This window comes from Schistocerca serialis, chromosome 6, assembly GCF_023864345.2.
Source record: "Schistocerca serialis cubense isolate TAMUIC-IGC-003099 chromosome 6, iqSchSeri2.2, whole genome shotgun sequence".
NCBI classification, from domain to species: domain Eukaryota; kingdom Metazoa; phylum Arthropoda; class Insecta; order Orthoptera; family Acrididae; genus Schistocerca; species Schistocerca serialis.
The window spans coordinates 153,386,754-153,412,744 of record NC_064643.1 but is presented as its reverse complement, the minus strand read 5'-3'; the positions used below and the strand labels follow the sequence as shown (position 1 = coordinate 153,412,744).

Sequence of the window (25,991 nt, the reverse complement as noted above, 5' to 3'; positions counted from 1 at the left end):
CTCCGTCATGCCCGTGATGTCCTAATATAAACATTTTTTGACTTGAGTTTGTTCTTCAAAATTGCACCTATTAATTTATGCTATTTCTCATGCACTTTCGAGTCACATATGTAGAAACAGATTGATGTACTAAACGATCGTCTCTTTATCCTTGTTTCAGGATAGTCCACAACTGCAACAGCTACTTCTTCTCCTTTGCCTGTCAAGTGAATGCACGTCATGTAAGGTAGGTAAGCCGAACGACTGCTCTGTAATACAAAGAACCTTGTTTTCGACATTTCACTTAATTACATTTGTACTAATAATTCGTAAAAAGAATAATATACAGTAGAATCGGAAAGAAAACTGAGGATGTGTTAGACGACGATCAGTTTGGCTTTAGTAAAGCTAAGGGTGCCCGACAGGCAGTTCTGACGTTGTGGTTGATAATGAAAGCAAGACTAATGAAAATAACATTCTTATAGCATTTATGAACCCGGAAAAAAATGTTCGTCAATGTCAGATGGTGCAATATGTTCGAAATTCTGAGTAAAATAGAGGTAAGCTACAGGGAAAGACGGTAGTATACAAGGGCCAAGAGATAAGAATAAATGTGGAAGACAAAGAACGAGGTTCTCGGTTTAAGAAGGTTGTAAGGCAGGAATGTACTCTCTCATTGATCAGGTTATATATCGGGCAAACAATGACAGAAATGAAAGAAAGGTTTAAGAGTGTACTTAAAATTTGAGGCTGAAGGATATCAATGATAAGATTCACTGATGACGATGCTATCCTCCGTGACAGTGAAGAACAATTACAGGATCCGCTAACGAGAATGAACAGTTTAATGAGTACAGAATATGGATTGAGCATACATCAAAGAAAGACGAAAATAATGAGAAATAACTGAGATGAAGACAGTGAGAAATTAACATCAGCATTGGCGATCATGAAGTAGATGAAGTTAAAGAATTATGGTGTCTAGGCAGCAAAGTAATCTATGGTGGACGTAACAAGGAGGACATAAAAATCAGACTAGCACCGACAAAGAGGGCATTCCTGGCCAAGAGAAGTCTACTGATATCAGACAAAGGCCTTACTTTAAGGAAGAAATTTCTGAGAATGTACGTCTGCAGCACAGCGTTGTATGGTGGTGAGACATGGACTATGGGGAAACCGGAGCGGAAGAGAATCGCAGCATTTGAGATGTGGTGCTACAGAATAATGTAGCAAATTAGGTGGATTCATAAGGTAATGAATGAGGAGGTTCTCCGCAGACTCTGAAAAGAAAGGAATTCATGGAAGATAGCTACAAAAAGTAAGGACAGTACAGTAGGTCATGTGTTATGACGTCACGGAATAACTTCCTTTGTACTACATGGAGCTGTAGAAAACAGAGGTTATAATACACCCAACAAATAATTGAGGATGTTAAATTGCAAATGCTACTCTGAAATGAAAAGGTTGGCGAAGGAGAGGAATTTGTGAGGGGCTGTATGAAACCACTCAGAAGACTGAAGCAAGAAAACAGTTGAATTGTTGCAAAAACGATTGCACATTCTGGTGCAAGTTCTTCTGCTGCGGCGTCGTCTATAATATGGCATGGTTTTAGCGTAGTATTCCACGCTACGTTGATGTTTTATCCAGTAGCTCGTTTAATCGAACCCTTACTTGCCCTTACGTGCACGACCTGTTTCGTGATATTGCCCTGGGTATGTATGTGAAGTGGTAGCAAATACATATGTTGCCGACTGCCATGTAAAATATGAATGCTGGGAGAGTCCCAGTGGCAACGGTAAAATCACATTATCAGCAAAAGGCAGACCAAGAGAAATTAGAAATTATCTCTATGAAGAAGAGTGCTTGCAGTATTGTACACCTCATTTTAATTTAGACAGAATCACATACTGTGGTAAGGATTCTATCCTATTTCGGTCAGTTAGTGATCATCTTCATATTCAGCAATCGGAAATGATCGAGAAATTCCTCGCTAAAATCTTAAAATCTGTAAATTACTGGCCATTTATATGTGTAATTAACGAAAGGAAAATTGAAATACCGCTGTACTGCACAGTGTACAACTTATGTAAATTAAATTTGTCCTAAAAATATTTTGGTAACTATTGGCGTTTTTTACAAATGGAGTTTGCTACAAGTTTTAGGATCTCAGTACAGGCTTTTTTCCTCAAGCCGAATCTCATGATTTATAGTCACAAGCATTTATGATTATTAACATTTTATGTGACAAAAGAAAGCCGTATTCCTCCTCTCACAGAAAGTTCTTTTTTTCCCAAGTAACCTTTTCTTAAGACAAAAGTGAAAGAACTAAGTAACTAGGAAGGGTAAGGATAATTAAAGAGTATACCTTTTTTCACCTTTCGGTACTTACAATATGAACGGTCAAAATTTTTATTTAGTTTTTAATTTTTGTTTCTTTTTTATATTTCCCTGTATCAGAAACTGAACAGAGCCGAAACTGATTAAGATCACGTGTTTATGTGTAAAATAAATGGAATTGTGTAGGCCTATTAGTGGATGCCGTTTAATTTTACACCCCATGAAGTACAGACTCTGTGGATGGCGTGAATGCCACAAAAATACAGATACCCGCGCTGTAAGTGCAGGGGTTTCCGTGGAGCTACCAGACAAGCATGTGATTCCTCAAAAGGAACAGCGGCCTATTCAGTAGTTGCGTTGGGGTAATAGTCTGAACGGTTGACTGATGTGTCCATGTAAAATCAGACAACAAGGTCTTGCGATGCTGATATTGCAAGGGGCTGAAGAGAAAGGGGAACTACACCTGTAACTTTTTTGAGGATATTAAGATCTATTATATGGTTAAATGATGACGCGAACCCTCTAAGGATCGAAGGCTGGAATGTAAAGTCGCTTAATCGGGTAGGTAGTGTTGAAAATTTAAGAAGGGTAATGGATAGGTTGGAGACAGATATAGTAAAGAACAGTGAAGTTCGTTTGTAGGATGAACGTAACTTCTGGTCAGCTGAGCGCAGGGTTATAAGCATTCAAATAGTGATAATGTAAGAGCAAGTGTAACACTAAATAAGAAAACAGGAAATCGGGTAAGCTACTATGAACAGCATAAACTGAGGTAACAAAAGTCATAGGATACATCCTAATATCATGTCGGATCGTCTTTTGCCTGACATACTGCAGCTACACGACCTGACATGGACTCAACAAGTCATTGGATGTCCGCTGTAGAAATACTGTGCCATGCTGCCTTTATAGGCGTCCATAAATGCTCAAAAATGGTTCAAATGGCTCTAAGTACTATGGGACTTAACTTCTGAGGTCATCAGTCCCCTAGAACTTAGAAATACTTCAACCTAACCAACCTAAACACATCACACTCATGCATGCCCGAGGCAGGATTCAAACCTGCGACCGTGGCAGCAGCGCGGTTCCGGACTGAAGCGCCTAGAAACGCTCGGTCACCGCGACCGTCCTCCATAATTGCGAAAGTGTTGCCTGTGCAGGATCTTGTCCACGAATTGTCTTCTCGATTATGTCCCATATGTATATATATATACGATGCGTGGCCAAATCATTCTCTCGAATTCTCCAGAATGTTCTTCAAACCAATCACGAACAGTTGTGGCCTGGTGACACAGAGCATTGTCCTTTTATAAATTCCATCGTTATTTCCGAACAAGAATTACATGATTGGGTGAAAATGGTCTCCAAGTAGACGAACATAACCATTTCCTGTCAACGATTGGTTCAGTTGAACCAAATGACCCCGTCCATTCCATGTAAACACAGCACGCACTATTATGGAGCCACCTACAGCTTGCGCAGTGTCATTTTGATAGCTTGAGTCCACGGTTTTGTCAGGTCTGCGCCACACTCGAACTTTACACGGTTTCCCAGTCGTCTAGGGTCCTGCGCATATGTTATCGAGCCCAGGATAGGCCCTGCATGCTATAATGCCGTTAGAATTGGCTATGGCGTCGGTCGTCTGCTGCCACCGGCCATTAACCGCTGATTTCGGCGCACTGTTCTAACAGATACGTCGTAGTACGTCTCACTTTGATTTCTACGGTTATTTCACTCAGTGTTGCTTGTCTGTTAGCTCTGACAACTCTACGCAAACGCTGCAGCTCTCGTTCGTTAAGTGAAGCCCGTAAGCCACAGAATTATCCGTAGTGAGAGATAATGGGTCAAATTTGGTATTTCTCACTGTAGGGGATGTTTCCTCTGCTTGTTCCTTTTTAATAACACGATTTATTGGTACTGAATAGAATTCATTATGACTACACGTTAAAGCCAGTTACTGAAAATGTGTTCATTATTGATTACTGCATTTCCTCCAATGATTTTCGTACCACATGATATAAATTCACAAAAGACAGTCTAAGTACGCATACTCAGAAAAGATAATTCTCTTTCTCACCAACAGGAGAAACGTATTTTGCATTAGCTGTAAGATTCCAAAGTATCTGCTGCAGATAGTTTTCATACAATGCGTTTAGAAAGATTTCTTAGAAGATTTTGCGTCATTTGTCACTTACGAAACTACAATTTTCCTAACTTTCTGAAGGTTAGTCAAAATCAAGAAGAGTAATATGACGGGGGAACGTATTTGTTAACGTGTTGAGAGTTCCTCTCCTGATAATTGTTTGTATGCATACGTAAGTGCTACCTCAATAGCAACTAAATTCTTTTATGTTCGTAAGAATACACTAATGTGCCTTTACAGGTAGCCTGACCATTTGATTTCTGTCTAAAATTTGCTTACATCAAAGCGTTGTTAAAGCTAACAGTCTTTAGTAGTAATTTCATTAGTTCCACAAGTTCCCAGAAATTATTCTGAAACATTTAGCAGCTGGTACCACAGTGGAGTCATGTTACTACTACATTCTCAGTTATAAGAAGCATCGTTCAAAAAGATCTGAAAAGAAAACTTTAAGAAATGTAAAACCATCAATTACTGTAGTGCCTTCGACATCGAGGTAATAAGACGAGAAATCACATAGCGGGAAAGGGTGATTAGGAATTAGAATTGTTAAGGAAGAAGCGACTGTGCCCTGTGAACAAAGGGGAGGCAGACATGAATACGGAGGAGACTACTATCGAGACATGTGGTGTGTGGTAGAACTCTACTGAATTATCCATAAATTAAAGGTCGACTGTGATAGGTCGATATGTTACTAAACAACTGCTTCAGAAGCAAGGCCCTTTGTTCATCTTACCCTAAATTCTCACGTAGTAAAACGTGGTTCTGATGCAACATATCACAAATTTAGGCTGCTACAAAAATTTTATATCGAGGTGTTATTTTTGTTTACTTTATGAACTTCGTATTTTGTTTTTCTTTTACAAAATAATTCCAGCTTGTTAAATAAGAATCGGAAGTCAGAACCCGCGCTTGTTCGTTGTGACGTCATCAGTACTGTAAAGTTACCTTGTAAAACCTTTTCGACAGTTTATTGGAAAAGCTTTCGAAAGTAACTGAAATATCACATCCGATGTACATTGTCGAAATATGTATGTAATTTATTTGTTCCAACAAGCGTTCTGATCAATAATAAATAATTAGAACATTGATATACATGTAATGATAGCTTTGTAAACTATAATAACAATGCTACATGTGTGAATGACATTCGTTTCATTTTAATTTTCACATTTTTGTAGCGATTTTCGTTTTGGTATATTTTAGCCCCTCTAAACAGATGTCATCTCATTTCAGTCAATAGATTATAAACATGATTTGCATGCATACAGGAGGGATAATGTTGTAAGTTCCACGAATACGGTTCCGATTAACTGTATCGTACGGAAAGCTGACCTTCAGCGTCAACACAAAAAATTCAAATATTCATTAGATTCTTAAGAGATGTCGTATCTCTGATGTGCGTCTTTTCTGAGAGCGTAGGGATGACGTAACAAGGAACTAGAATAAATGATGAAGCCTAAGCTGAAAGCTGACGATTGTGGTAGATGTTTTGGAAAGTTAGGTGCCAGTTATATCGATTATTCTGATGTAGATAGTATGGTGGCGGCTGTGAATACGCCACGGTAAAACGCAATCGTTTTTGTTCTAAAGAATGATGCCGTAACATTAGGTAAATTATTAGTTTGGCAGTAAAAACTGTAATAAAAGTCACCTCAAACACAAACTGTATTTCTCATGGATTTCGAACTGTGTAACATGAGCACAAGATAATGATATCTACCAGATTTTAAAATCTGCTTATCAGGAGATCGATTCTTCTTCTTGTTTCGAATGGGACTACTTTGGAAAACGCTTGTTCAACAGTTCAGCTTTGATCTTTGCGCAGTACCGTCGCATCCACTGTCGATCTAACTCCTTCCTTTCTTCTGTCCAGGGGGTACCTTTACTTCGGAGCTTTTCCTGAAGTCCTCGAGCTTTCTTGAGGGAACGTCTCACAGACTGTCTGTTCTGGACATTTATTCCCATTTCCTTCATGTCCTTTTCATTTTCTGTCAGACGAGTGGTGCGAACCTTCTTGTTTTGCCAAAGGTGAACAGACGGTAGGTCAATCGGTTTGGAGGCAATCTTGCAGCATGGCTATAGAAAGCTACCCTTCTTTTTCTTGCACAGTCAGAGAGCCTCTCGATATGTTCGTTGAGCTCCGAGTTATGCCGCCTTCTGAATTCCCCAGCTTCTTCTACTGGGCCTAGGATCTTTCTGAGGATTCTCCTCTCTCAGACTTCCAATTTCTACATAAGGACTGTCCAGTTCTTAGAAAGACATTCCATTTCATACATGGCTTCTGGTTGTACGACTGATGTGTAGTGCTTAAGTTTCAGGTTGCGTGACAGGCATTTCTTGTTGTAGGTGTTCATAGTGAGTCGATAGACTAATTTCAGTTTATTGAATTATAGATAATAATGTATTTTCTGATAAGTTGGGATCAATCTATTCGCCGAGGTACTTAAAATTCTCAGTCATTTTGATGTTTCCTTGGTCTAGTAACATCTCTGTCTTAGCTACTGAGATGTTGGTGAAGAACCAATTTGGCTGCCTAGTTTCTGAGGCAGTTTATCTGCATTGTTGCCATTTCAAGAGAAACAGCAATTAGTGCCATCTCATCAGCAAATGCCAGGCAAACTATAATCAGTCCTTCGTTCTTACAGCCCAGGTAGACACCACTCTGAACACCCAAACTGGTCAGTTCCTTGTGCTATTCTTTCACAACCCTTTCAAGCACGGAAGAGTCCATCCCCTTGTCTCACTCCAGTTTTTATGTCGAGGTTTTCTGAGATTTCACCTCTAAATCTGACCTTGTATTGGTGTTGGAGGTGGTTTCTGGAATGATTCTGCGGGTTTTGTTGTCTAGTCGTAATTCCTGAACTATTTTGCTAACCGTTTTTCTATCAACAGTGTCGTAGGCCTTCCTGAAATCAACAAAGGTGATGACCACCTTGCGGTTACCCATCTTGGAGTATGCCAGTATAAAAAAATAGTTCATATGGCTCTGAGCACTATGGGACTTAACTTCTGAGGTCATCAGTCCCCTAGAACTTAGAACTACTTAAACCTAACCAACCTAAGGACATCACACACATCCATGCATCCATGCCCGAGGCAGGATTCGAACCAGCGACCGTAGCGGTCGCGAGGTTCCAGACTGGAGCGCCTAGAACCGCTCGGCCACTGCGGCCGGCTATGCCAGTATAGTTTTGTGGTTAATGATCTGTTCAGCACGGGATAGGATCTTCCTGAAGCTCCCTGATATTCTCCCAGTTGACTAGCCAGTTGGTCTTACCCCCTTGTTTGTAATACCTTGGAGAGTATCTTGTATGTTACTGGGACAAGAGAAATTCCATGGTACTTGTTCAGATAAGTAAAATCTCCCTTTTTGTTAAGCGGGTGGATCAGAGCCATGTTCGGATCAAGTGGTGATATCTCTGTTTCCCCAATATCCTGGGTAATCTCGGTGAGGTTACTCATGGCTTTGCTTCCAATACATTTTCAGAGTTTAGCAACGTTAGATTCCTCTCCAGCCGCCTTATTATTCTTTAGGAGTTGACTGAATTGTCCAACTTCTTCCAATGAAGGAGGCAGTGTCATTTGTTTGTAGTCGAAGTCTTCTCAGGGAGGATCAAAGTTTAGTAGGTTTTTAAATTACTGAGCTGATAGGTGGCAGTTGACCTTGTCGCTAAACACCAGTTTGCTCTGCGAGTCTCTGAAGTGGAGGCTTAGCGAATTGTATTTTCTGAGTGTCTGCTTGAAGGTTCTGTAAAAATCTCTGGAGTTATTCTTAGCGAAGCTCTCTTCGATTTGGATTACTTGGTTTCGTGTAAGATCCATATGTTCCAGAAAGTTGTGCAAATTTTTCTTGGTTTTCTTACAATTCTACTTCCTTCATAGTGTCTGTCTTTAGGTTATTGCGTTTTTACAGTCTTCATTCCACCAAGGATGCTTCCTTCCTCTCGTGAGGGGGGCCTTTTCATTGGCCGTCTTCACAAGTCTCCTTCAGTTGGTCCTAGCTGTTGAAATCTGTGCTGGTTAGTTTCTGGGTTACTTCTTGTCTGTTCTTAATTCGCTCTACGTCAGATCTTACCATCTTGGAGGTTCTGTGAACTCTAGTGTTTCCAGGTTAGAGTCTCATTTAGATCTCTCAGAGGTAGTGCAGACCGGCACTTCTTAATACCTTCACGTTTTGTATTTCCTTCTGAGATTTTCTTTCGATGGCCATATGATTATCTGAAATTCACCCAAGTTGGTGTCAGGTGAAATCCTGGTCTGATTCTTCCTTGACAGGTATATGAATATACTTCATGACCAACCCAAAGCTTGTACAGAGATCCACCAATCATTCTCCATTGGGGTTGGTTCTCATATGTGCCGGATAGTTGCCCACTATATTTCTGTACTGTTTCTCTCATCCCAGTTGAGCACTGAAGTCACGAAGCAGTATGACGGAATCCTCTTATTGTAAACTGAACAACGATATTAGGTAGATCTGTCAACAGTTTACAGAAACTTGACGGAGTGCGCTGCTGATGCTGGGAACTATTGACAAACTGGGATGGAGGCCGCTACGTCCTTCTCCTTTTCTGTGTTCACCTCACCATCTTAGATTCATAGCTGTCTGGTTCGCTGAGTGATGCCGTGCGTGGTATCAAGTTGAAGGGCAACGAAAAACTAAAGCGAAATTTAAGAAAGTGCCTTCGAGACCAAGGTAACGAATTCTTCGTTCCGGAAGTAAGAAGAGTCGTAAGATCATTGGGCAGTTTCACAGAGGTTATTGAGGAAACATGGAAAAATAGACACAAATTTTATATATTTGATTAAAAATGTTGCTTTCGAGATATGTTTCTCTTTTACATGATCCTCGTACATTTACATTGTTCCTTCGCATATTCTTGAATTATAGGATTTTAAGCGCATGGGCACTTATACGTTGACACAAATGTAGGGTGCATCTACTCTTGGGCTTTATGATGGCTTGAACTCTGCCAGGGACATTTTCAGTGAGGTGTCTGCTTCTCTGTAGAGAAAAGGTAGCTCTTTCCTCCTCGCCATCAGGAAACGGATAGAGCTGTTAAGGCGAACGTTGGAAGTGGACCGAAGTCGACGTGGAAATACATCCAAAAGGCGTTTCGTTGGTTTCATTTCGGGTCTATGGGCAGACCAGTCAATTTCAGGAATGTTATTTCCACAAACAATTGGCTCACAGAATGGTGTTACGACAAGGTGCACTGTCGTGCTGATACAGACTATCACCGTTTCCAAATTGTTCCTGTACTGTATGCAGTGCACAATGCTATAAATATGTCCATATCTTCCCACATTTAGCGTTTAGATAGGCGCAGTTAGGGCACCGCATCCAGACCACTAAAATATCCTGTGTATTGTAATAACCGCACCACATTCGTTCTTCTCTGCCGCATCCTCTCATGATGGCAGGTAGCGTTCTCCAGCCGTTCCTCAACACCAAGCCCTTCCCACGGATTTCCATAAGGCATAGCGCGATTCATCGCTCCAAATCACTCGTTTCCAATCATCAGCTGGCCAGTGGTGTAGCTCTTCACACCTGTCCCAGAGTCGCTTAGCATTTACTGCACGACTGTTCGCTTTATGAGCAAATGATCGAGTAATTTACCCCCGTTTTATCAACTGTCTATGCACAGACATTGGCTTAGCTGGGCTGCAGGTACCTAACTGATAAGTGATTCGCTCCACTACAGTGTTTTACAGCCACTCTCCAAAATACTCGAAGGTCCGTGCCCTGTCAGTAAATGAGGTATACCTGCTCTTGGGTTAGCTGTGGTTGCTCCTTCTCGTTTCCACTTCCACAATCACAACACCCATAGTGAATTACCTAGGACTTTTGACCAGATAGCATGAGTTATCTAGCCACCTTCGATTAGTTTGTCGTCTTGGTAATTTCATATCTATTAAAACGTAAGAATATATTCTTTGTTCTACGTACTATCCAATCCTGCACATCATGTTCTACTTCATTTCGTTCTTGCTAAAGCAAGTATTGCATCTCCAATTAGCATCTGTTAGACTACGAAATGCAAATGGAACTGAACTTTACGTCTGAAATACTACAATGATTTGCAAGAGTTGGGCTGTTGAGAAGCAGATCACTTCATGGAAAACTCGGAAACTTAATAAAAATGTTATGCAAAGGATTTTAATTAGGATTATTGGTAGAAATTGTGGCTCCAGTACTGTGTCTTAGAGACTGATATTTCCATAATTCATTATTAATAAACAGCAGAAAAAGGGATTCACTAACTATGAAATCAGAAATTTGGCCCAAGTGAACCCAATTTTTATTCCAAAGTTTTCAGTGGCCACACTTTAATAAAGAGATTACACAGAATTCAGGACAAGAACAGCTAATAAAAACCTGAAAGGCAATTGCAATATGCATGTCTACAACGTCCAAAACATAAGTTTCGCAAAGTTGCCTGGAAAGGTATGTCGGTAGTAATCAACTACTAACATACAGTCTAAAACAAAAAATGCGATGCACCATAAAAGATTTATCCTAATGGGACTGAAATCGGTAAATCTGACGTGCATATAAGGACAAAAACAAATGAACACAGTTTCAAAAAAAAAGAAATACATGGCGTACTCAAGAGAAGCAGCTTCACAAACTGAGAAACTCAACAAGGGTTTCTGCGTTCGCAGATTCGAATCCTGCCTCGGGCATGGATGTGTGTGATGTCCTTAGGTTACTTAGGCTTACATAGTTCGAAGTCTAGGGGACTGATGACCTCAGATGTTAAGTCCCATAGTGCTTGGAGCCACTATTTAACAAAGCTTTGTTCTACCTTTGGCCCTCGTGCAAACTGTTATTCGGTGTGGGACTGATTGACAGAGTTGTCCAATTAGCACGCTAGATCGTCGAAATCACCAGCTGGTTGGAGGGCCCTGACCATAATGCTCCAAACGTTCACAAATGGGGACAGATCGGGCGACGTTGCTAGCCAATTTAGGGTTTGACAAGCACGAAGACAAGCAGTAGAAACTCTCGCTGTGTGTTATCTTGCTAAAATGTCAGCCCAGGATGGCTTGTAATGAGGTGAAATAAATGGGGAGTAGAATGTAGTCGACTCATCGTTGTGCTGTAAGCGTGCAGCGAATAACAACCAAAGAAGTCCTGCCATTAACTGAAACGACACGAGAGGTCATCACTCCTGGTTGACGGATCCTATGGTGGATGACAGTAAGTTTGGTATCGCACCACCATCTGGGGTCTCTCCAGAAGCCTCTTGACTGGTGGTCGAGTCTCCGTTCGAAGCGAGACTCATTACTGATGACGGCTGTACACCAGTGAATGAGATTCTAGTCCGAAGTCACGTTAGGAGACGGCCTGGATTCCGGTGGGGTACCAATCTGTGTGTAACTCTGCGTGTTGTCCGAGAACTAGCTGTGACGGTCTGGGGGAGCCATTTGTTTTATAGCAAGACACATGTGGTGGTTATTGGCGACACCCTTACAGCACAGTTATACTTCGACGATACTTTACTTTTCATTGCAAGCTATCCTGGTGTTACATTTCTGCAGGATAATGCCTCACCGCACATAGCAAGACTTTCTACTGCGTGCTAAATCCTGTAATGTTTGGCAAGTTCGCCGGAAGCTACCCCAATTGAGAATGTATGGAGAACTATGATCAGGGCTCTGCAACCATCTGTGATTTTTGACGATGTAACTCACTAATTGGACAAAACGTGGCATGATATCCCTCAAGAGGATATCCAACAGCCCTTCCAGTCAATGTCAAGCCGAATGACAGCCTGCTGATGGGACGGAGGTAGTTCAACCCGTTAATGACTTGCTCAGTTCGTCAAGCTCTTTCCCTTGAATAACTCATCCGATTTTTTGTGAAACTGAAATCACTTGTTTCTCTCCACATGTAAATAACATTCACGAATTTCTGTGCCATTGGGATGATTCCTTTGTGGTGCGTCGTTTTTTATGTTTTACAGTGTTTTAACTCAAAAGAATATAACCATGGCAGGACAACAGTTATTGGGCTATCGAACCAGAAATGAAATTAAATTAGACAGTCAACTATATCTGTAGAGCTAGTCATTGACGAGCCTGCATAAATTTACGGTAACACTCTCAATTCTGTTCTGTCCTAACCGGTCGATGCCAGAAGATATTCTCACCATAATTGTTGTGTGTTGACGAATAGGCTGTGGATGGTGGAGATGGATGTCTTGTCTGCCAATTCGTGCTATCTCATAAGACTAAGTGCAAGCACCTTCTCTGTCCCCTGCCCGGAAGTGCCGTTGTCGGGCCTCCAACGCGATGTCAAGACGTGTTCTCCACAGTGACGAAGAGGAAAGTCCTTTGTCTGTGTACTGTTTCTCTAGCGCCAGCTCTCCACTTAGCTCGCTTCTAAAAGTAGCCTAACAATGAAAAAAAGTTTGTCCAGATCTAGCCAATGCCATAACTGTTGTGATACCGGTTTTTAGCCAACCAGAAACTGTCATTCTCCAATATGCCGTCCAGTCGCCTGCACACTTCCCCCAATTTCGGTCTCATGAGCGTACCTCTTCATCTTGCTTCTTTATTCCATCAACCCACGGTCTTTTAGCATACACACATGCGCAAAAGGGCTCCTGGCCTCTCATTCTAGCTGCTTTAAACAACACCCAAACTCTTCCTCTCCATGGGTATAAAAACTCTCCTGTCCCACCGGTGCCTGGCCTCTGATTGACACGACATGCTTTCACATAGAGATGAAAACAAAAACAATGGTTCTTCTTGTTTGGCTGTTTTCGGGAGAGGAATGCAGATAATGATCTTAGTTCCTGAGAAATCACTGGACACAGTACACTGCCGTCTGCAGAAAGTGCAGTGTCTAGCTGTAAAACGGTCATTTAGTTGCCTGGGCAAGTCTCCATGCATCTGATTTTAGCATTCTGGTGGACTCTCTTACTGTGCCCTGGAGGCGCTAGAGTCACACCTCGCCCTAATAAAGACGGCAACTGTCATACCCACTATATTCGACTGGGTCAGCAGCTCCTCCCTCGGGGTGGTGAATTTTTTTCTCATGTAACCCATGCTCCCTAGAGAACAGCACAGCGAGACATCTGGGCTCACATCCCTCCTTTGGCTAACTGCTGGATTTCTCAGACCTGACTGCACTCACTGAGGCAAAAAGAAAAATAAAAAATCTGGAAGCCAATTAGAATATACACTCCTGGAAATGGAAAAAAGAACACATTGACACCGGTGTGTCAGACCCATCATACTTGCTCCGGACACTGCGAGAGGGCTGTACAAGCAATGATCACATGCACGGCACAGCGGACACACCAGGAACCGCGGTGTTGGCCGTCGAATGGCGCTAGCTGCGCAGCATTTGTGCACCGCCGCCGTCAGTGTCAGCCAGTTTGCCGTGGCATACGGAGCTCCATCGCAGTCTTTAACACTGGTAGCATGCCGCGACAGCGTGGACGTGAACCGTATGTGCAGTTGACGGACTTTGAGCGAGGGCGTATAGTGGGCATGCGGGAGGCCGGGTGGACGTACCGCCGAATTGCTCAACACGTGGGGCGTGAGGTCTCCACAGCACATCGATGTTGTCGCCAGTGGTCGGCGGAAGGTGCACGTGCCCATCGACCTGGGACCGGACCGCAGCGACGCACGGATGCACGCCAAGACCGTAGGATCCTACGCAGTGCCGTAGGGGACCGCACGGCCAGCAAATTAGGCACACTGTTGCTCCTGGGGTATCGGCGAGGACCATTCGCAACCGTCTCCATGAAGCTGGGCTACGGTCCCGCACACCGTTAGGCCGTCTTCCGCTCACGCCCCAACATCGTGCAGCCCGCCTCCAGTGGTGTCGCGACAGGCGTGAATGGAGGGACGAATGGAGACGTGTCTTCTTCAGCGATGAGAGTCGCTTCTGCCTTGGTGCCAATGATGGTCGTATGCGTGTTTGGCGCCGTGCAGGTGAGCGCCACAATCAGGACTGCATACGACCGAGGCACACAGGGCCAACACCCGGCATCATGGTGTGGGGAGCGATCTCCTACACTGGCCGTACACCACTGGTGATCGTCGAGGGGACACAGAATAGTGCACGGTACATCCAAACCGTCATCGAACCCATCGTTCTACCATTCCTAGACCGGCAAGGGAACTTGCTGTTCCAAGAGGACAATGCACGTCCGCATGTATCCCGTGCCACCCAACGTGCTCTAGAAGGTGTAATTCAACTACCCTGGCCAGCAAGGTCTCCGGATCTGTCCCCCATTGAGCATGTTTGGGACTGGATGAAGCGTCGTCTCACGCGGTCTGCACGTCTAGCACGAATGCTGGTCCAGCTGAGGCGCCAGGTTTAAATGGCATGGCAAGCCGTTCCACAGGACTACATCCAGCATCTCTACGATCGTCTCCATGGGAGAATAGCAGCCTGCATTGCTGCGAAAGGTGGATATACACTGTACTAGTGCCGACATTGTGCATGCTCTGTTGCCTGTGTCTATGTGCCTGTGGTTCTGTCAGTGTGATCATGTGATGTATCTGACCCCAGGAATGTGTCAATAAAGTTTCCCCTTCCTGGCACAATCAATTCACGGTGTTCTTATTTCAATTTCCAGGAGTGTAGATGACAAGATTAAAAGATGCCTTGACCCCAAAAATCACTGTTACTAAACACAAAACTCGAATAAGAATTAAGTTTATCGGTCTAAACGTGATATTAATAAATGATCAACTGCATTTGCTTGTCAAAAGTGAGGTTTATCAGATCAGGAACATCTTGGCGCTTCTCAAGCTGAAAAGTATATTCATATTCCAGTCATTGCTTGCTGAGAAACCATTAATTCACGTGTGGCTCTCGAATGAGATATCTGTCTATCTGTTTCACTGTCAAACACCATTTCTTCTAAGGAAATGGTGGAGAGATCAAGGTGAAATACATGCCACATACTTAAGGTCTACAGCCCATTGGCAGTGTAATAAATGTAAGCTTCTAGACAAATGCAGTCGAAACATACAGCTTTTTACGTCACGTATTTGTGTGTGGTATCGTCCTAAGATAACGTTGCTGTACTACGAATGGCAACTCGCATTGACCCCACAGAAGTTAGCAATATCTCACAGCATTTCGCAGCTGAGCCACACCCTCATTCCCAGCTGTGCAGCGCTATAACATGGAAGCTGCTACACAGCCGAGCAGAGGATGACTCTGCCTAGTACGTTACCTCCAATCAAGGAGACCACACCATCTACTTAGGGAACATTTGTTACTGGGGTCTTAGATGGAACTTTAATTTGGAACACTGAGAAATTTGTACTTCGAGAGAAGAGTTTAGTAAATATCTTCATCAACTGATGGTTTAGTATTCAAAGTCAGTTTTAAATACTAGTCATATTTGATTCCCATGCTAGTGACCTGTCGCTACCATAGAGCCTGAATGTGGTCCCAAAACTGCCCCTCTAGGACATCACTCTCCTGCTTCGATGGGGTCGAGCTCCGTTTGGCGTGAACCTCATCTTGTCAAAATCGGGTTCACTTTGAGTAATAGAGATGAAATCATCTTTCAAAATCTTCACGAACCATTCAGTGGTCAAGGTGCCATCTAGGAATATCGCATAGATTATTCCGTGAGTGGATATTGCTACTACACGGTCACCCGTCGAGGGTGAAGAGACTTCTCGATTGCTAAATACGGTTTCTCACTCCACCGAGTACTTCGACTTTGGTTATGAAAGTGGGCTTCGTCGCTAAACCAGACAATATTCACATACTAATTCCCATCGTGCCCTGCAGCCTACCGTGCAGTTTGAACATCCTAACGCAAACCGTTCAAAATTTATGACGATATCATTTGATATATTTCAGTATTTGTCACCTTGTACATTATATTAATGTTTTTACAGTTCACCCTTAAGCCTACTTTTATGTTTGTCCTGTTGGACTGTTCCATTTCCTTTTTAATTATCTTGCATCAGCACCGTCTTCATCTCCGTTTTTGTCAATTTATGGACTTTAAAACGTCGACTTTAGTAGCACCTATTCGTACATCGTAAATTTGCATACACGCTATCAATAATTACTCTTTACTGTTGGAAAGAAGTTATGACCTTACGATTCACAGAAAATGGAATCTGAACGTGCTGCAGCCAGAACTTTCAACTATATTGCCTGCAAAAATATTACGTAATTGCGATTCCCTGTGTTACAGACATGGAAATCAAAATCTGCAGGTTTACTCCTTTTGAAAACGTTTCACAGGAATGATAAGCTTTTTACAAAAATGGTCCACATGTCTCTGAGCACTATGGGTTTATCATCTGAGGTCATCAGTCCACTAGAACTTAGAACTACTTAAACCTAACTAACCTAAGGACATCACACACATCCGTGCCCGAGGCAGCATTCGAACCTGCGACCGTAGCGGTCGCGCAGTTCCAGACTGATGCGCCTAGAACCACTCGGCCACAACGGCCGGCTTAGCTTTTTCCAGCTCAACTTACGTTTCAATTGGATTTCGGCAGTAAATAATGTTCACAGAGTCACTTTCAACAGTTGTTGCTCAGTATCATGGAAAGTAAGTCATAAAAAGATAATGCTATTAGTTTATTACAGTCACTTACGAACTCCAACCATTTGTGAATTATCATCAACCTTATAGATTCAATCCTTCCATATCTTGTAAAGGTACACGTGTATATCCTCCGTCTGCGTGTCCAAAGTTGATAATTTGTCGTGGCTGTCAGAAACATCTCTTCTTCTGCTGAAGCTAATTCTGTGATGTAGTCCTGCAGGTAATGTGTTACTGATTTCATTTCAGTTATCGGCTAGAAGACTGAATGCAACAGTTTTCCTCGTGAACTTTGTTCCAGTGGCTTTTGACTGTTTCTAGTCCTGAATTCTCAAATGTTCATGCATCTCATCCACAACAGGGTTGGGTCGTGTTGAATTTTAAAAGCAGCTGAGGTAATATTTAAGGAATGTTTTACTCATTATCTTTGAAGTTGGGCAGCTGAGTACCAGATTGGATGGGCAAGTAGGTGACGCAAAATTTGGGTCGATCCGTGGCTCCAATAGGCAAGCTTTAGTATAAATATCCACAAAAATGTATTTGGTCAATGGAAAGACTATTTTATGAGCTTCAAACATGAGTAAAAACTACATCTTTCGCAGTAGTCTTATAAACAAACGCTTTAGAAACAGAGAAATTTTGCAGTCTGGAAGATTATGTTCTCGAAATAATTATTCGTTTTCGCTGAAAACATTAGTTTCAGTTGCCGCAGCACGGTTGTTTGATGTGGGGCGCGAAGCGTTCCGCTGAGAATCACGGATCTTAATTAATGCTGCAGGGAATGGCGGAAGCCACCCCTCGTGCACCGCAAGAGCAAACACTGCCGGGTTTGTCGTCCCAGCGAGAGCAACGTCCTTGTGAGATGGCAATCGCCGGTATATTCCACGCCAACACGGCACTCAACACGTCAGAGCGTCTTACATTCCTCCCACACTCTCTGCATAGCAGTAATGGATTAAGCATGCTAAGATCAATAAATAGAATACGGTCAGGGGATAATGCAGCCATGAAGTCAAGTGTTACAAGGAGACAATGACTTATTTTTGTCAGGGAGAGCTACACTAATTGTTCTAGCGCATTTATTTCAATTCATTTATTAATGTTGCTCCAAACATCTGCTGCACACTCCCTGTCAGAGGATTTACTGACACGTTAGCAATTTTTCTGTTTTCATTGTGCTAATGATGGATCGTTGCAGTAATGTACATGCTAGGTTCCACATTAACTACTGAGAACAAAATGAAGTAGTGCAATAGAATCATAATACAAACGAACAGCATTAAATAATTAGTATTTAATTACTCAAGAAAATGATTTTACTTTCAAAAGAAGAATCCTTTCTTTTAATCTGTACGGCCTGAGAATGGTAACCGAGAATTTCAAGCTCTTAGGAAACAAAAATAGTAGCTACTTTTTTCAAATTTTCCAGTAGAGGGGTTGAACGATTAGTGCGTCTTTGCCTTAAACTACTGAATTGGGGCTATGTTATATAGACGACATTCATACTAACATAATGACATAACATAGAAGAAGCGGGTACTTTCCCACAAAGAGAATATTTTGAAGAAAGGATAGTGACTGTACAGAATTAAGCAATTTCTGCTGTGGGATCCCAACACACTGAATAACTATATAAATTCATCTAGGGCACTGTGGTGTCGATAGATGTGCACAAATTTTAATAACAATAAAAATATACCTTAAATTTTCCTAATGATTTAAGTCAAAATTACTGGATGGCTTGTTAAAATTACGAAGAGAGACCAGATCGTAATGGGGATTTAATGATTTCAGATCTGAAGTACATTCATGCAGGTTGTGACATGTAGAGGCTAACAACCACAGAAAAGTTCAGACTCATCTACTTTGAACGTCAGTGATGTGTCCGCTTTAAAATATTATTGTGTCACCTCTTTCTTCACAATTCACAGTGTACTCTCTGTAGACACGCACACCGACTCCCATCTAAAATAATTTGCTTACGTTTTGTCCCTGTTTCGGTTATAAATTTTGTTCATGACATAATACTTCGAGTAACATATAATCCTTTGGCAAAATTGGAACACATGTTGACCGCCCGAAGTAGTGGAGCAACGAGAGTTTGTCGACGGTTGGCCTTATGTTCTCCTTATGAAAACAAACTGGCAACTTCATCTAACTCCCCATGTGTAAACAAATCATGGAATTTATGACCCTAATGAAAAGAAACAGCTCACTTATGCTCTCAGTTACGTTGTCTTAGGACCTAATTAATGATCCATAACTGCCAGTTCTATAATCAATGATCCAGGGGGGCCACCAAGTAGTCCTTTTGCCGTCTTAGTTCTGTTTACATAGGCCTTACGTAATGGCCAAATGTTTTTAGCCTAATCTGACAACTGTCACTTCAACGACAAAAATTTAGAACTCAAAAATGGCACCAAAGGTATGATTTGGCAAGTTGAGCCTTCATCACCATAATTTACTATCCAAAAAGGTGGCCTCCGCTCCCTCACTCATATAGTGAATTACTGACACTCAGCACCCACCACTACATCCATTAGGGTACTCAGCATCACCACACAGACTAACCATTTATATTCCGTATTTCGGTAGATCGACACGATCAACGTCATTTGTCGTTTTTAGTTGCAAGACCTACACAAACTTTTAATGACTAGCACTAGAGTCCAGCCCAATAGACTGGCAATTAGCGCATTGCAATAACAATGCCGTTGCTACTTTGTCAACATCTCTATCTTAACAAACACTGGCTGCACTGACACTATAAGATTACAGTAAGCAACGGTGGGTATGTTCCTACACAAGAAGTTCTCTCTCTCTCTCTCTGGCCGGCCGAAGTGGCCGTGCGGTTAAAGGCGCTGCAGTCTGGAATCGCAAGACCACTACGGTCGCAGGTTCGAATCCTGCCTCGGGCATGGATGTTTGTGATGTCCTTAGGTTAGTTAGGTTTAACTAGTTCTAAGCTCTAGGGGACTAATGACCTCAGCAGTTGAGTCCCATAGTGCTCAGAGCCATTTGAACCAAGAAGTTCTCTGCATTTTTTAGAAACTTATATCTTCTGTGCCGGCCGAAGTGGCCGTGCGGTTCTAGGCGCGCAGTCCGGAACCGTGCGACTGCTACGGTCGCAGCTTCAAATCCTGCCTCGGGCATGGATGTGTGTGATGTCCTTAGGTTAGTTAGGTTTAAGTAGTTCTAAGTTCTAGGGGACTGATGACCACAGCTGTTAACTCCCATAGTGCTCAGAGCCATTTGAACCATTTTATATCTTCTGAAGTCGGTAAGTATGGGGTCAGATCTTCTCCATCTGTCCGCACTGCTACTGGTATGGTGACTAGCTCAGGTAGCCTAGGAGCATGCATGCAGTGTCCTAATGCAGCTCCTAAATCTTTTCGTGAATAGATTACTGCATGCGCTTGAATGTCTGCCACTGACAGTAGCTTACATGATGTGTACAGTGTCCACAGTAGGGAAGATACAGCGCAGATTGTAGGTAAGTCAGTAATGTACATACACTTAAAAAAAATAGTACAGTCCCACTACCAGTTGGGTGCACCGTAAGGAGCATGCATTTCTATATAAGAAATAAAAGAACACACATTAAATCATTTATTTTACTTTCTCCCTTTTACAGCCTTTACAGCTACACTATGTGATCAAAAGTATCCGGACACCCCGCAGAAAATAACTTAAGAGTTCGTGGCGCCCTCCATCGGTAATGCTGGAATTCAGTACTGTGTCAGCCCACCCTTACCCTTGATGACAGCTTCCACCCTCGCAGGCATACATTCAGTCAGGTGCTGGAAGGTTTCTTGGGAAATGGTGGCCCATTGTCCACGGAGTGCTCAAGTGAGGAGAGGTGCCGATGTCCGTCGGTGAGGCCTGGCACGAAGTCAGCGTTCAAAAACATCAGGTCAGGACTCTGTGCAGGACAGTCCATTACAGGGATGTTATTGTCGTGTAACAACTCTCCCAGAGGCCGAGCATTATGAGCAGGTGCTCGATCGTGTTGAAAAATGCAATCGCCATCCGGGAATTGCTCTTCAACAGTGGGAAGCAATAAGTTGCTTAAAACATCAGTGTAGACCTGTGCTGTGATAGTGCCACGCAAAACAACAAGAGGTAGCAAGCCCCCTCCATGAAATACACGACCACACCGTAACACCACAGCCTCAGAATTTTACTGTTGGCACTACGCACGCTGGAGGATGAAGTTCACCAGGCATTCGCCATACCGACACCCTGCCACCGGACCTCCACAGTGTGTAACGTGATTCGTCATTATACACAACGTTTTTCTACTGTTCAACCGTCCGATGTTTACGCCCCTTACACCAAGGGACGCGTCGTTTGGCATTTACCGGCGTGATGTGTGGCTCATTAACCGCAGCTCGACCATGAAATCCAAGATTTCTCACGTCCCGCCTACCTGTCATAGTACTTGCAGTGGATTTTGATGGAGTTTGGAATTCTTGTGTGATGATCTGGATAGATGTCTGCCTATTACACATTACGACCCTCTTCAACTTTCGACAGTTTCTATCAGTCAATAGACGAGGTCGGCATGTACACTTTTGTTCTGTATGTGTTCCTTCACATTTCCACTTCACTAATACAGTGGAAAAAGTGGACCTAGGGATGTTTAGGAGTGTGGAAATCTCACATACAGACGTACACCACAAGTGACATCCAATCATCTGACCACGTTCAAAATCCGTGAGTTCCGCGGAGCGCCCCATTCTGCTGCTCTCACGATGTCTAATGACTACTGAGTCGCTGGTATGGAGTACCTGGCAGTAGGTAGCAGCACAATGCACCTACTGCGAAAGATGTATGTTTTTGGGGGTGTTCGGATACTTTTTATCACATAGTGCAAGTTTACATTGAGATGGCTTACCAAGCTGACATTCTCTGTCTGACTGAAATTGCTTAGTACAGTAGTCTTAGTCTGAAATAATCTTATGACCCTGAGGCACTGATCATAGCTTCTTGGATATGTGTGTTGTAATATATTGGGTAAGCGTCAATTGCTTAGGAAAGAAAAAACAGTCAGTTGCCTCCCAGTTATATCTTTCTCCCGCAAATTTCTATAAATTTAAAGAGACAACTCACACACATTTTAGATATCACAGACTTGAACACTTATTATGCATCTATACTCTCTTGTCTTATCAATACATACCATTCCAGTTGCAGCAGTGTGATACAGTGAAGAGCCAAAGAAACTGGTACACCTACCCAATACCATGTAGAGTCCCCGCGAGCTCGCAGAAGTGTTGCACACGCGACGTGGCATGTACTCGACTAATGTCTGAAGAACTGCTGGAGGAAACTGACACCATGAATCCTGGAGGGCTGTCAATAAATCCGTAACAGTACGTTGGGGTGGAGCACATCACGTTGCGAGGCAGTCCAGATATGCTCATTAATGTTCATGTCTGGCGCGTTTGGTGTCCAGCGGAAGTATTTAAGCTAAGAAAAATGTTCCTGGAGCCACTCTGTAGCAATTTTGGACATGGGGGTCTCGCATTTTTCTGCAGGAATTTCCCAACTCCGTCGGAATGCACAATGAACAAGAATGGATGCAGGTGATCAGACAGGATGCTTACGCATGTGTCACCTGTCAGCGTCGTATCTACATGTGTCAGGGGACCCATATCACTCCAACGGCACACGCCCCACGCCATTACAGAGCCTCCACCAGCTTGAAGAGTCCCTTGCTGACATGCAGGATCAATAGATTCATGAGGTTGTCTCCATACCCGTACACGTACATCTGTTCGATACAAATTCAAACGAGACTCGTCTGTCCAGGAAACATGTTTCCAGTCATCAACACTCCAATGTCGGTTTGGACGGGCCCCGGCGATGCATAAAACTTTGTGTCTGGCAGTCATCAAGGGTACACGTGTGCGCCTTCGTCTCCGAAGGCTCATATCGATGATGTTTCGTTGAAAGTTTTGGCACAGTGACACTTGCTGATGGCCTAGCAATGAAATGAGCAGCAGTTTGCGAAAGGGTTGCACCTCTGTCAAGTTGAATGATTCTCTTCACTTGTCGTTGATCCCGCTCTTGCAGGATCTTTTTCCAGCCATGTCGGAGATTTGTTGTTTGACCTACCGAATTCCTGATTTTCACGGTACACTCGTGAAATGGTCGTACGGGAATCTCCCTACTTCATCGCTACCTTCGAGATGTTGTGTCCCATTGCTCGTGCGCCGAGTACAACACCGCGTTCAAACTCTCTTAAATCTTGAAAACTTGGCATTACAGCAACAGTAACTGATCTAAGAACTGCACTAAGCACTTGTTGTCTTATATAGGCGTTGCCGAATGCAGCGCATTTGAACAGGCATAAGCCGGCCGGAGTGGCCAAGCGCTTCTAGGTGCTTCAGTCCGATACCGCGCTGCTGCTACAGTCGCAGGTTCTAATCCTGCCTCGGCCATGGATGTGTGTGACGTCCTTAGGTTGGTTAGGTTTAAGTAGTTCTAAGTTCTAAGGGACTGACGACCTGAGATGTTAAGTCCCAAAGTGAACCGTTTGAGCAGGCATGCTTACAGTAGTTTCTTTGTCGTTTCAGTGTTCAGTCTGGCATAATTCGTTCCAGAGTATTTAGGTTAACTTGGCGTAGCACATTCCCTGAAAACACAAACGTCGTGGAGTCGTCATTCCCCCGTAACAGCGACGTGATGGATGAGTGTAGAGTGTTGCATAGTTCAGTATTTGCAGTAGACACTCATCGCCTGCGCTAAAATTAGCACCTAATACTATCACACACTTCATCCAGCATCTAGTATCATAATCTTCTTCACTGTTTCAGACCGTAACATATGACTAATAGTGATTAACATACTGTAGAGCTCTATGTGTGCTTCTTCTTTATGTACTTGAAAGAAAAGGTACTTTTTCGTGTTTATAATTAAATTTTCCTCAAGATATTTGAGTGTCATCTCAATCTACAATAATGATGTGACCTGAGGAACTGAATTAAAATTTGTTCAACAGGCAGGACATGAACTCAGGTCTCTTAGCTTATTAGGCAGGAATTCTAGCCACTACAAAACCGCAGCATTATCGATAACATTGCTGCATGGACTTCTGAATACCAGTGTCCTTCCCAATACAAACTTTGTATCTTCAGCTTATTATTCATTTCTTAGATTGTCACTATTGATGGGGCTCTCTGGCATTGGAATAGCACCCCAGTGTTGGACATAAGGGGGAAATCATCTACCTCAGGTGTTTGTTGACCTAGTCTCAATGATGGAAAAACTCAAGTTATATGGAACTGATGGCTTCACACACAGAGGGTTTCAATCATACTTAAGAAACACAATCCAAAGTGTAGTGCTGAGTAATTCAGACAAAGTTGGAAAAGTAGATAACTTTAATGACGGAGGAGAAGTCATAAAGGGAGTTTCACGGGGATCAATTTCGGGTCCACTCCTATTCCATGTATATGTGAATGACCTTCAGCTAAATATTCAACAAGAACAATTGGTATTTTTTGCAGACGATACTAGTGTCATAACAAACCGATTAGCGAGAAAGCAACGGAAGAGATTGTTTACGAATGCTCGACTAATTCCTTTTGCGGTTGTTACACTGCATTGTGTCAACACTTCGAAAAGGTCAGTTGATAATATGACTGCATTCGCTCTTGTTGTAGACGTTGGCCACATCAAGTTTCCACACTCAGTTATGGCCTGTACTATAGAACTTTCGGGAACTGCCCTTTTCAGGCATAAATTTATTCATCTACTATTTCAGTCTTATCTTGAGTACTCTATATAACATAATAATTCTTGAAAGCGGAAATGCATCTGAATTGAGATAAAGATTTAGCCATCGTTTCCTTTTGAATGAAGACAACATCCCCATCTTTCAAATCTAGCAGAATGTAGCGGTGTGGCCAAATGCAGTTCAGGACATCAGTGATATGCTGTTTTACCGGCTCGCAAAATTTTGTACAAAGCTCAGCAGAAATTCTGTCTGAGCCATGTGACTTTCGTTCTGCTTACTGGTTCAAAATCTTCTTCCTCCGTGACATGGCTGCATAGTGATCCATTAAGTTATACATCGAGCGTCTGTGTTGCATGTCTCAAAAACTATGAGCTTCTTTATCATCTGTAGCATCTGCTCCATACAGATTTCGGAAGTGTTTATGAAATTCTTGTAGAACTCCTTTCTGCTCTATCACCACAGAGCCTTCCCCCACTTGTGTTTCTTTTATTATCTGTTGATACCTCCTTTTGTTGTGTCATCTAAGATGGTACTAGAATATTTGTTATTTCTCAGCTACGTTGATTACTTTGGCTGCTACGCTAAGACCACTTAGCTGTTGTGATCTGAAACGTAAATTTGTAGCCTTAACATTATTAATACCTTGTCTATCACATACGAGGTCTGTACGTCTACTGTATAAGTCACAGAGACATGAAAAGAAGAAGTTTAAGGTGTCTACTCGTTTCCTCCTTTTGTACCTCGAAAAAAGCGTGTTAAAATTTTATAATCCTTGGTTTAGCCGGTGTTATCCATCATTCCGTTTAATTAGAATATACTAATTCAAAGAACCTTGTACAGATCTTCCATACGCCATGAAAATCGTCTTCTAACTCCCTGTCCAACAGTGTGTGACATTCAGGTTCTATACCCCACTGACAAGTTTGATTTGTTACGGCTGCATTTTGATATCTACATCTACATCTATACTCCGCGAGCCACCTTACGGTGTGTGGCGGAGGGTACTTATTGTACCATTATCTGATCCCCCCTTCCCTGTTCCATTCACGAATTGTGCGTGGGAAGAACGACTGCTTGTAAGTCTCCGTATTTGCTCTAATTTCTCGGATCTTTTCGTTGTGATCATTACGCGAGATATATGTGGGCGGTAGTAATATGTTGCCCATCTCTTCCCGGAATGTGCTCTCTCGTAATTTCGATAATAAACCTCTCCGTATTGCGTAACGCCTTTCTTGAA

General features: G+C 42.7%; 1 protein-coding gene across 1 annotated transcript in view; it reads left to right on the top strand.

The window, feature by feature from the left end:
* Positions 1-201: 201 nt before the first annotated feature.
* Positions 202-25,991, top strand: part of LOC126484707 (G-protein coupled receptor dmsr-1-like) — a 350,732-nt gene continuing 324,942 nt past the window's right edge. The window contains exon 1 of the mRNA XM_050108303.1: positions 202-226. The gene's annotated coding sequence lies outside the window, so the exon portion shown is untranslated. The remainder of the gene's footprint in view (positions 227-25,991) is intronic.